Source organism: Gossypium arboreum, chromosome 13 (genome assembly GCF_025698485.1).
Source record: "Gossypium arboreum isolate Shixiya-1 chromosome 13, ASM2569848v2, whole genome shotgun sequence".
Classification (NCBI taxonomy): domain Eukaryota; kingdom Viridiplantae; phylum Streptophyta; class Magnoliopsida; order Malvales; family Malvaceae; genus Gossypium; species Gossypium arboreum.
Genome location: NC_069082.1, coordinates 21,680,544 through 21,690,122, shown reverse-complemented (window position 1 = coordinate 21,690,122; position 9,579 = coordinate 21,680,544). Strand labels below are relative to the sequence as shown.

Here is a 9,579-nt window from a genome sequence, read left to right as displayed (position 1 = left end):
AGTAACTGAGTCGATGTTATAAACACCTTCTGTTTTTGTTGGCTTAGTCTTCATGACTTGCCACTGATAGTTATTTAGTGACATTTCTTCAATAAATTCATAAGCCTCTTCAGGTGTTTTGTTGTTGATGGTTCCTCCAACAGCTACGTCAATCATCCATCTTGTCGAGGGATTCACACCATTGTAGAACATTTGAACTTGCAGCCATAGAGGTAACCCATGGTGAGGGCACCCGCACAATAGATCCTTGTATCTCTCCCATGCATCGTAAAGTGTTTCTAAGTCCATCTGCACAAAAGAAGAGATATCATTACGTAACTTAGCCGTTTTAGCCGGCAGAAAATATTTTAGTAAAAATTTTTCGGTTATTTGTTCCCAAGTAGTGATAGACCCTCATGGTAACGAGTTACACCACTGTTTAGCTTTGTTTCTCGGTGAAAAGGGAATAACCGAAGGCGAATGGAATAATCAGAAACGCCATTAATTTTGAAAGTGTCGCAAAATTCCAGAAAATTCGCCAAGTGAGTGTTGGGATCCTCATCCTGCAAACCATCAAACTGAACAAACTGCTGTATCATCTAAATTGTGTTAGGTTTCAATTCAAAATTACTCGCAGCAATAGCTGGTCTAACTATACTTGACTCAGTTCCTGTTAAAGAAGGTTTAACATAGTCATACATAGTACGTGGAGTAGGATTTTGATTCCGCAATTGCAGGAGGTAGCTGATTGCCTTGGTTTTCAGCCATCTCTTCGATTGGGGATTGAGTATCGTCTTCTTGCTTGTTCTCCGTATATCTTAAGCTTTACCTTATTTCCTTTCAGTTTCTACGACCTGTACGATCGATTTCTTTGTCAAAAAGTAATGGTCCCGATGGGTTTCTTCTAGTCATAAACTATAAAAACCTGCTAAGAGAAAGAAAGAGTGGGTTAATAAATAATAATAAAATTAAATTGCAAGAAAAATAAATGGCTAAAGTAATAAAAATTGAGTGTTCCTAATATTTCAGTTCCCCGGCAACGGCGCCAAAAACTTGATTGCGAGGTTTCACGATAGGTTTTAAATATTTATTATTACTCGTTCTTGAACTAACTATTATCGCAATGTAGGCAAGTGTACCTATCGAACAGTAGTATAGTTTTAGCAAGACCAGATTGTCGAACCCAAAGGAACTAAAAGTACTAGTAATGATTGTCTTTTTATTATCTAGCCTTAAAATAAAGAGGTTTTGTTTTAATTAACTAATTATCTAAACTAAGAATGTACAGAGAAAAGAATTGGTTGGGAAAAATCGATTGACTTGAGACAATACCTAAGGAAAAATCCACCTGGACTTTACTTGTTATTCTGGCTCCGAATCGGACGATTTATTCATTCAACTTATTCCTTAGAGATCCCTAAGTTATGTTATTATCCCTATTCAAGACTAATAACGTCTAATTCCTATATTGAATAACTGAGACTTTTCTCTAATTAACACTCTAGGGTTGTATTAACTCAATCTATGGATCCCCTTATTAGGTTTCACCCTAATCCGGCAAAATCTTGTTACCCTATTTCTAGGCGCGCAATCAACTCCACTTAATTATGGCAAATGTACTCTTAGACAGGGTCTATTCCTCCTTTGAATAAGAGCATGTCTTGAATCAGTATTCTGGGATATCAAAACAAGAACTAAGAATACATAATTAAGAACAAGTTAAATATTTATCATACGATTCAGAAAATAATAACAAGATTCATCTTAGGTTTCATTCCCCTTAGGTATTTATGGATTTAGTTCATAACTAAATAAGAAAACATCTCAGAAGAATAAAGAATACAAAACATAAAGAAAACCCAAAACTCCGGAAGGGAAATTGAGGAGAGATCTTCATTCTTGATGATGAATCCGGCTTCCAAGATGGATCAATCGGCTTTATTGGAGTAATTTCTTACTCCCCCTTCTCCGTCTCCCATTTCTTCCTCCTCTAAGGTGTATTTATAGGCTTTGGAATGCCTAGAGGCCCTCAAAATTAGCCTTTTCTGAATTGGACTCAACTTGGGCTTGGTAGGGACACGCCTTGGCACACACCCGTGTTCGAGCCTGCCAAATTGACACGGCCGTGGGGTCTGCCCGTGTGAATTGTGCTTCAATTCTGCCAAGTTAGCACGGCCATGTGGTCTACCCCTGTGAGGAAGTCCAGGCCGTGGTGAGTTCGTACTTTGGCCCATTTTCTCCGTTTTTGGCCTGTTTCTCGTTCTTTTCGCTTTCCTATGCTCTCCTAAGTATAAAACATGGAATTAAAGCATTAGGAGCATCGAATTCGCCAATTCAAATGATAAATCATCCATAAAATGCATTAAACATGGGGTAAAAATATGTATAAATTAGGGTTTATCATAGTGCATTCTACTAACATCATCGAAGATAAAGAAAATAAATAGTCGAAGTATGGACCAATACTCTAATGCTAATAATTGGAATAGTCTTGTATGTAACCAACTTCTAGCATTCAAGAAGGGATAAATAGTGATAAGAGCGTAGACAGTGGAAGACAAAGTTTAGCATTGCATAACATGATTCGTTATTTGATTGTTTAAGATTCTAGTATGAAAGTATTAAATTGTGGTGACCTGCCCTTGTATATTATAATGTTAATGGTTAGTTTACATGTTGATTATGATTGATTAAATGTTTGATTTGTTAGTAATGCTCGCGGTCCTAATCCGACGACGGAGAGGGATTAGGGGTGTTACATTTAGTGGTATCAGAGCTATAGGCTTAGCCAATTCTCGGACTAAATTGAACTCAAAATTGAGTTTAGAGGTACATGACAAAGGTGAGTCTAGTTGAGTCGGGATTTGGATGGTAATTATAATTGTTTTTTTTTTATAGTTAAAGGATTAAAAACGAATCTGATAATGAAGTTGAACAAGAGTTTTACTCTAGGGATTAGCATATTGATGATTGTGAGGAAATGGAGTCGATAACTCTGAATGTTAACCCAACTAGTGCTCAATGACCTAATGTTGAGCGAGATAATAATGAGGGAGAAGGTGATTCATATTTACTTAGAGCTACTGCTGATGTACTTCAGTGTGTTGCGAGAACTACGTCTGCTACCGTGCTTGCACCTACTGTTCAACGGCTCTGATAAAAGATTTATGGAGATATGGTGAAATTGAGTTTTTGGGGTTGAAAGGGGTTGATCCTTTAGCAGCAGAAGTTTGGATTGAATCCACTAAGTGTGTTTTACAACAACTTGAATGCAACTGTGCGAAAGCGTAATCTTTTATGTCTCTCTACTGCAAGGAGAAGCATACACCTGGTGTCAGTTAGTGACATGCCACGTACCTATTGAACAGGCCAATTGGAAATTCTTTCAAAAGGAATTCAAAAAGAAATACGTCGGAGAACAGCATCTTGAAGATAGAAGGCAAGAGCTTTTGCTGTAAAAGCAGAGTGGGATGTCAGTGGCTGATTATGAACGAGAGTTCATATGACTCAGTAAGTACTCTACTGAATTTGCACCATATGAAATTGAAAGTTGTAAGTGATTTCTACGTAGGCTACGTGATGAACTATGGGGACAACTGGTATTGCATCGAATTACAGAATTTTCCACTCTAGTCGAACGAGAAAAGATGGTAGAACAAGCCTTGAGACTTAATAAAAAAACTGAAGTTACTCTTACTATTGGGAGACAGTTTGGAGTTGCTAGCTCACATCCACAATCAAAACAAATGAAGGAATTTCGCGGTGGCTGGAAATTGACATTTAAGTCTGACAAATCTGATAGAAATTGTAATCAACAACCAACTGTGTCCACGGGTAGTGTGTGAGGTCCGTCCAGGGATACTGACGTTTCGAATTGCGAACATTGTGGGAAAAAACACCGTGGTAAATGTTGGAAGCTAACTCGAGCTTATTTTTGCTGTGGATCTATGGTGCATTTTGCTCGAGAGTGTCCAAAGAATGAGAATGTTACTCTTGTTTCTTCTTAGAGGTTTGTGCCTGCATCTAGGGACCGCGGAACAAGTCGTGATGGTTCTTTTGCTAGAGGTGGTGCTAGGAAGGGAAGTGATACTATTACTCACTTGGTAGAGGCCAAAACACCAACATGAGCTTATATTGTACGGACACGTGAGGATGGTGATGCTACCGACGTTGTGGTAGGTATCTTTTTATTACATTCACAACCTATTTATGCTTTGATAGACTCAGGATCTTCACACTCATATGTTAATGCTGAGTTAGTTAAATCGAGAAGTTTAAAAGCCGAGACATCTAGGGTATTGATAGTTGTGTCAAGTCCTTTGGGATAGTCCATAATAGTGAATCAGGTGTGTAGGCGATGTTCGTTAGAGATACAAAATATAACCTTCCCTGTTGATTTATTGATAATCTCATTTGGCGACTTTAATTTAATTTTGGGAATGGATTGACTAACTAAGCAGGGAGTGATTCTAGACTGTCGTAAAAAGAAGTTTGAGGTTCAAAGTGAAGACGATAACATAATTGAGGTGAGTGGTGTTCGAACGAGTGGGTCAACTCGTATCATTTCGACAATTCAAGCTAATAAGCTCCTTAATCAAGGCTATGAAGCTTTTGTAGCCTATGTTATCAACTCGAATTCTGGTGATAGTTAAGGTAGTAAGATTCGAACTGTTTGCGAATTCCCTGATGTGTTTCCCAAGGAATTACCGGGATTACCACCAGATCAGGAGGTTGAGTTTTCAATTGAAGTTTTTCCTGGTACAACTCTGGTGTCCATGTCTCCTTATCGTATACCACGTACAAATTTGAAAGAATTGAAGGTGCAATTGCAAGATTTGTTGGATCGTGGCTTTATACGCCCTAGTATATCACCCTGGGGAGTTCTAGTGTTATTTGTTATAGACTATTGACAATTGAATAAGTTGATGATTAAGAATCGGTACCCCATACCTCATATCGATGACTTGTTTGATCAACTAAAAGGAGCTTCTGTCTTTTCTAAGATCGATTTGAGATCAAGTTACTATCAGTTGAAAGTGAAAGATGGTGACGTACCTAAGACGGCATTTCGTACGCGTTATGGCCACTATGAATTCTCAGTGATGCCTTTTGGGCTGACTAATGCTCCAGTGGCATCCGTGGATCTTATGAACTATATTTTCCAACCATATTTGGATCAATTTGAAGTAGTTTTTATTGACGAAATATTGATCTATTTGAAATCTGAATCTGACCATGAGCAAGTTTACAAGTGTTACGAGAGAAAAAGTTATATGGAAAGCTTAACAAGTACGAATTCTGGTTATCAAAGTTGTGTTTTTGGGACATGTTATCTCGGCAGATGAAGTTAGAGTTGATTCGAAAAAGAATAAGGCCATTGTTCAGTGGATGACAAGCATATCTCTAGCGTTCAATTACAAATGATAAGAAAATATTATTAAATTATTTAATTTTAAATAGTTAATTACTATATTATTTAAATTATTCATTTTTTATGTTTATATACTTAGCCCAAAGATCAAATTTTGGAGACATATATAAACAATTTAAGCAACTGTACATTGGATGTCATTTATGGACACTTGCGAGATGCATGATTTTTTTTTATGTGGCTCACATGCTCAGGAGGACTAAATTGGATCCCCCACTTTTTAGTGCTTTGGTCGAAAGATAGAGACCACACACACATTTCATCTTCCCTGCGATGAGTGTACAATTACACTCGAGGACATTAGTTTGCAACTCGGCCTACCAGTCGATGAGGAAATTGTTACGGCGCCAATTATTAATGCCGATTGGAGTGCAAAATGTGAGAAACTACTAGGGAAGGTTCCTAATAAGTTTAGGGGTAGATGGATCGATATGAGATGGTTGGAGGACAACTTCCAAACTATCAAGGCTTCTATGACTGACATTGAAAAATAACAATTTGCTTGTGCATTCATCTTGAGGTTGATCGGGGGTCTGCTAAAGCTAGATAAATCTTGTAATCTAGTACATTTAGTGTGACTACTACTACTAGCCGACTTGAAAGAAGCGGGATGACTTAATTGGGGATCAACGGTGCTGGCGACATTGTACTGAGAAATGTGTTAAGCGAAAATACCAGAAAAAGATAAAATCGACGGTTGTAGGCCTTCGAGTGGAACTCCCTTATGAATTCCCACTCGTAATATGGTAAAATTCACTTGATAATAGCATTATCATTTTTTATTTTTCAATGCTGTAATTTTGACATAATATATTATTTGAATAAGTGAAACAACCCCGTGAGACACAACGGTATACCGGTCGAGCTTGAGGATATCTGACTAGCTTTAGATCAACAAATTGAAGAGGAGGTTAGTTTATGAATTTCAAAGTTATCGATATTTTATTCCAACATTTGAAATTAAATATTAGGCACATGCTAAAATTTATAAATTCATACTACAGTTTGTATGGATGCTATATGCAGATATGAGGATTCAAGAATGCATCCCGACTGAATTTTTGGTCAATCGCAACATCTGGCACGTGAAAGTGCCATTAATCGTTTTTGTAACAGTCGAGATGCATGAATCTGACCGAGTGATGGGATAGTTTAGGTGTAAACAATGTATTCTATCAGTACCCTAGGAGCTCGATGACCTACACAAAATCGACATGTGAGGGAGATTTGAGGAAGATTTGCCAACATTTCACAAGAAGTATATCGATATTTGGCAACATAGGTACGATTACTTGCTAACGCGTAAACCATTTCACATACCGGAGTTTGCGACATCTCCAAATTACATGGATTGGTTTAGGAATAACAACAAGTCATATCTATCACCAAATTTAGAAAAGACTAGGCAATGTCATCGTAAGAGACCAAAATGAGGTCCCATAAATCCTAGGTTAGGAGAAGATGTCACGGGGGGATCAACGTCTGCTTCATCTGTATTGGAGGACCTGATAGCCATGCAGCCTCCCAGTCAGTATTGTTCATTTATTTTTGGTTCTAACCTAGTTTATATGACACAAACATCACAGCATGCACACTCATTCCTCACATCAACACCTTCAGCTCCAATTTGTTTTACATAAGCACTACAGCACGCACAACCATTCCTTGCATCAACACATTTAGCACTACTTTATTTTACACAAGCACCATAACAAGCGTAATAATTCTCTACATCAAAATCTTCTTTAGAAATATTTCACACGATCACCACCCGCCGTATCATATTACACGCCGACCTGGCCAGCAACATTGACATATCTGGTATCACCGATAATTCTAACCATTTATTTGCAATCGACCCATCAATCATCCTTTGATAGTGTCACAAACACCCCCAACATCATTATTCTACCAAGGTGGGTTATCTTTGCAATTGTCGACTCAAACAGAGGGGATGTATGATGGGCGGCTAGGACATGGTCACAGTCAATGACGGAGGAAGGAGATGATTGTGGCGTTCAACCCTAATGTGCACGTGAAGATGAAGACAAAGTTAATGAAGAGTTGCCAACCTAAGTAGTGCGATGGAACCCTAGGCGTGTGGAACAACGAAAATGTGCAAGTGTACACAATCGTTAACAAGTAATAAAGTGACAAGTAGATATCAAGTTATTGTATCCATAGGGACTGTGAAAGAAAAAATATTTATGAAATGCAACTTTAAACAATTTGGTAAAGGTAAAATATGTTGATTTGAAAAAGTGATCTAAAAACTAAAAACTAACTAAGTAATTAAACTAAGAAAAATAAAAAGTAAAAATTCCAATATGTGATTTCTAAAAATGAGTTTAATCAATATGACATAAATGTGTTAGATCAATTACATTACTTAACTCAGAATTACTAAACCTATGCTCATGTTGTTACAAATAATTTCACGACAACTTGGTATTTTGTTAATTAATGCACATACATACTTACTAAACTAATTAATCTCTTGAACATATTCCAATGTCAATTCAAACAATTAATCAATTTTCATAAGCAAATATAAGATTAAGTGAAGTGACAACATATTCCTAAATTGAAATAATTTAATCACAATAATCTTGCAAGTTATGCAAGGCTAATGTATCGTTTAATACCATCGCTAATTTAACCTTCAACTACCTTGGAAGTTTAAACATGCATCATTTAAATACTGTGGCAATTAATTATAATTTCTATCCAATTAATAATTAATTCATTTGTTACGTTACAATTTATAATGCAAGTATAACATAAGCATGATTTTATTTAATTAAACAATTTACTAAGGCCTATAACAACACAAACATAGTTTTCATAATTTAAGTGAATAGAATGTAATCAATCTAACATGAATTAAATTTAAGTCGTTTTAATTAAATCAAGAGCAACAACTCAACAAATATTTATGTTTATAATCACAACATAAACGAGAAAATTTAAAGAGAAGGGAACTAGGAAACAAATCCCAGTGTTTCTCCAAAGCCAAACTAATACACTCCTCTTCTTCTCTGCTCATTCTATCGATTCAAGGAATTCATGAAATCTTGAATGTTACTACTCCAAGGGGGATGCAAGCTCTCTTTCAAGAGGGGAAATCAGCAAAGGAAGAAGATAAGAAAATAGGAAAGCAATAAAGGAAACGGAAGACAGAAAAGGGAAACTGATGAGAGAATTGAGAGATGTGTGTTCTGTGAAATGAGAAAGGGAAGAGGGGTATTTATAGGTGGAAATGACTACTAAAAATAGCAAAGAATTATCAGCCACTCCCTCTCCCTTGGCCGGTCATGCATTGAGCAAGTTTGAGTGATTCAAACTTGTTATTTTTAGCTTGGGGCAAAAAGTAAAAGGCATGAAAAGTGGAAGAGGTTGAATGGAATTTAGGAGAAGTTCGAGGGTTATTTTTCAATTTTGAAAATCAAATAAAATAAGTTGATTGAGTCAGCTATATGGACAGTTTGGGTTGCCCATTTCTTGTTGGATTAGTCCTATTTTACTTAGAACAATTGGGCCACTTTCTTCTTTAGGCTTATAATTAATTTTTGATAAAAATTAATTATAAAATATGTATAATAATTATCATTGGACCGTCCTTGTCTAGACAAATAATTAGCCTTGCTTTTGATTCACTTGATGCAGAACATTGTCCCATTGGTTCAAGCCTTTCGAGGTGACTGCCAAGCCAATTTTCACCTTTTGTGCAAAACTGTTGAAAATAAACCAAATATGTGAAAATTTGTTATAAAAATAATTAAAATTCAATATGTTAATAATTTAAGTGCAAATTAATTATTTTATAATTAAAGTATGAATTACGACAAAAATTACTATGAAAGTGCATGAATTAGAGCTTAAAAGGTGCTGAAAAAGTCTATATATTTTTGTGTTTCCACACCCCAAAACTTAATTCATTACTCATCCTGAGTAATGCACTGATTTTAAAAAGAAATTTCTGGAAATCACCATTGAAAAATATCTTTATAACACATTTCCCCCACAACTATGAGTTTAGTGTAATTATGCTCAAGACCTGAATTTTAAAATTATGTAACTCAAGTATACATATTGTTAGAATTATTCTCAATCATTATCATGATAGCAAGAATAGACTAAATACTTTCTCATTAAAGTTATGTTAATTC

At 36.0% G+C, this 9,579-nt stretch overlaps 1 non-coding gene across 1 annotated transcript; it reads left to right on the top strand.

Annotated features, from left to right (window-relative positions):
• Positions 1-214: 214 nt before the first annotated feature.
• Positions 215-321, top strand: LOC128287691 (small nucleolar RNA R71). The gene has a single exon (XR_008278391.1). It is a non-coding gene; the product is annotated as a small nucleolar RNA R71 (small nucleolar RNA).
• The last annotated feature ends 9,258 nt before the right edge of the window (positions 322-9,579 follow it).